We start from the raw sequence: 3,278 nt of genomic DNA, 5'->3' as shown, positions 1-3,278 counted from the left end.
CACCAAGATGTATTGCCTGTTCTTGTTGACAGTTCTTGACTGTCACTTGGGGACCCTAATGACTGCCAAGCTCCAAGTCCTAGGAGATAGGGCCTAGGAACAGGACCATCACCCATCCTACTCTTTCTGGACCCCCCTCTCCACTGGCAGATCTCCACTGGCCCTTGGCCTGGTTCTGAGAGGGATCAGGAGGCCTGCCAGAACCTAAGGCAAGATACTTATGTTCCTCCTTGATCAACATTGATTTGCATTTCTTGCAAACAATTTTATGAGTCAGTAGAAGTCCCCATTCATGCCACACACATTTATGAGTGCTTGTCATATGCTTAAATCACTGTGAAGTTTCCCAGGTAATGATTCATTCTTTGAATCTTGTAAGTTCCTCAGACTTTGAGAGTACTCTATTATATATTTTTTAAAAAGTACTCAGAATGAGGGAGGAGCCTGTTTTATGGCCCCGAAGGAATGAAATGAAGAGGAGGAAGAGGTGGGGAGGGGTGAACAGACATCCAAGAGAGACTGGGGTGATTCACAAGAGGTGGGAAGAATGGGCCCCAAGAGGTCCATGCTTATAGAAAACAAAAAGTTCTAATTAAAGCATTCAACTAAGATCTGTCCTGATGGTGGTCTATTATCAGTTGGTCAGCCTTCTGGCAAACATTGAATTCCACTTGGGTTCCAGGCATCATTCCAGGTGCTGAAGATAAATCAGCGAACATGACAACACTGCAGAATGGAAGGAGCTTCAAGTCTACAGAGAAGGAGAAAGGCAGGAAGGGAGAGAGGGGGGAAGGTCATTTCAGAGCTTAATAACCACTAAACGACCAACCACTAAAGGGACCAAAGGAAGAGATAGTACAGGGTGTGACTGGGGAGGGCCGGAGTGGCTACTCTAGTTAGGGTAGTCAGAGAAGAATTTTCTAGAAGGTAATATTTGGGCTAAGGCCTGAATAATGATCTACAGGTAGCCTTGTAAATATTTGGGGGAAGAGTTCCACGTTAAAAGAACAGCAAATGCAAAGACATTCACAGCTTGCTTGAGGGTCAGAAAGAAGGCTGGTGTGGCTGGAGTACAGTGGATGAGAGGCGAGAATTGTAGGGGATGAGGCTGGAGAGTTGAGAAGGGGCCAGCTCATGCAGGGCAAGCTGATGCCTCAATAATAATAATAATAATAATAATAATAATAATAATAATAATAATAATAATAATAATAATAATAATAAAATAATATAATAATAATAATAACATCTGACATTTATTGAATCATTGCATCAGGCCAAACACTTCCTGTGGATTAGCTTCTTTACTGGTCACATCTACTCCATGAGGTGGGTGCTATTTCCAGTGTTCACATGGCCATTGGTACATGCTAGACCTGGGGTGTGAGCCCCCGCCCAGAGTCTGATCCCAAACCTGGTTCTAGTTATCAAATATTTTACTCAATTGACATACCAAGGAAATAGGCGGACTCACATACCTTGTTGTGCACATATAGGAGGCATGCCCAGTATCATCATCCAACTTAAAGTCCAGAAGGCACTATGGAAGGGACCGAGCTTGTTTAGAAGTCTGTGTAAGAGTGGAGAGCAGTGCGTGAGACTACAGCCTCTGTGTGGCTGCTCTGTCCACTGCCTATGGGTAGAATGTCATTTTTCCTTCCCTGATCTACCCTCAACCCTCACCCTCGGCCCAATGCTACTGAATATGGTGCCCAACTCACTCCGGCATCTCTTGAGGACACACCTCCCAGAGAAGAGGCACTGGAGAAAGGTGAGAAACATGCCGGCAGAGCAACACGAGCCCATGTTCCAGACTTACTCCTGCCTCAGTCACCCCGGAGGGTTGTTGGAGATGATCATCTAGTTCTCTGGGCTTCTGCTTTCTCATCTGTGAAATGAGATTGGCCCTACACAGGAAAACGTAACAGTAGGCAAAGGCAATTCAGCAGTCCCCAGGAGGTGCCATAAACTTTAGACTTTAAAAGAAATCATAATGTTTACTTGCTGAACTGCCGTCCCTAGAGCACACTGAAATTTGCAGTCTGGCTAGTATGATGGGCAGAATAATGGCCCCCCCAAGATGTCCACATCCCAATTGTCATCTTACATAGCAAAAGGGGCTTTTTCTTTTTTGGTTTTTCTTTGTAGGGGGAGGTAATTAGGTTTATTCATTTATCTACTTATTTTAAGGGAGGTACTGGGAATTGAACCCAGGACCTCATGCATACTAAACACACACTGTACCACTGAGCTATACCCTCCCCTCTAACAGGCTTTAAAGATGAAATTAAATGAAAGATCTTGAGATGGGGAGGTTATCCCGCATGATCCAGGTAGGTCCGAATGGAATCACAAGCTTCTGTCTAAGAGGGAGGCAGGAGAGTGAGTGCCACTGATTTGATGTTAGGAGGTCTCAACCCGCCATTTCTGGCTTTGAAGATGGAGGAAGGGGCCATGAGCCAAAAGACGCAGGCAGCCTCTCAAATCACTAGAAAATGCAAGGGAATGGATTCTGTCCTCCGAGACTCCAAAAGGAGCCATCCTGCTGACACCTTGCCTTTAGTCCAGTTAGACTGATTCTGGACTTCTGACCTCCAGAACCAGAAGATAATCAGTAAGTACTGTTTTGAGCCACTAAATAGGTGGTAGTTTCTTATGGCAGCAATAGGAAACTCAGCTGGCGGGACCTTTGGCAGTGCACGCTAGTGTTAACTCTCCACCATAAAGTCTTGTAATAAAAACTCTAAGGAGAATTTCCAATTTGTGCCTCATGACCTGGTTTCTTTAATTTGTCAGCAATGCTCCACCCCCTCCCCACTCACCCCTCTTACCTTGATCTCTTCTGCAACGTCAGGTTGGTATTTATCATTTTTCATTTCACAGGACACTGTTCCACAAAGGGAAAAAAATAACAACATCAAAAGGCAAATCCACCTATAGGCAAAAGTATTTGAGTTCTGTTTTAGAGAAATATTCCATGTACGAGCGCCATATTTGTTCTGTAAAGGGTGTGGCCACTTTTCTCTCTACTCCATGAACGGAATTCTGTGAAAGTACAAAACAGTCCTTGGATTCCAGAGCCATGTGCCATATACACTGACATAACTCACACCCCTCCTTCATTGACTAAATATAATGGGAGCTGTGAGAACTTTAAAGGCGGAGCGGTAGCCTCCTCGGTTTGGGAGGGATCTTAAAGATCACTTAAGTCCAACTGTGAGAACAGACATCTCAAAAATGGGATATGGTGGGGATTAGCCCTTTGCTAAATTAAATTG

General features: G+C 44.4%; 1 long non-coding RNA gene across 1 annotated transcript; it reads right to left on the bottom strand.

The window, feature by feature from the left end:
- Positions 1 to 628: 628 nt before the first annotated feature.
- Positions 629 to 2,882, bottom strand: LOC135320175 (uncharacterized). Its single transcript, XR_010379412.1, has 3 exons — positions 2,832 to 2,882; positions 1,479 to 1,570; positions 629 to 751 (listed from the first exon to the last, which is right to left on the bottom strand). It is a non-coding gene; the product is annotated as an uncharacterized LOC135320175 (long non-coding RNA).
- Positions 2,883 to 3,278: the final 396 nt, after the last annotated feature.

The sequence above is a fragment of the Camelus dromedarius genome, chromosome X, assembly GCF_036321535.1.
Source record: "Camelus dromedarius isolate mCamDro1 chromosome X, mCamDro1.pat, whole genome shotgun sequence".
In the NCBI taxonomy this organism is placed as follows: domain Eukaryota; kingdom Metazoa; phylum Chordata; class Mammalia; order Artiodactyla; family Camelidae; genus Camelus; species Camelus dromedarius.
Note: the sequence above shows the minus strand (reverse complement) of the source record. Positions and strands in the feature narration are given on the sequence as shown.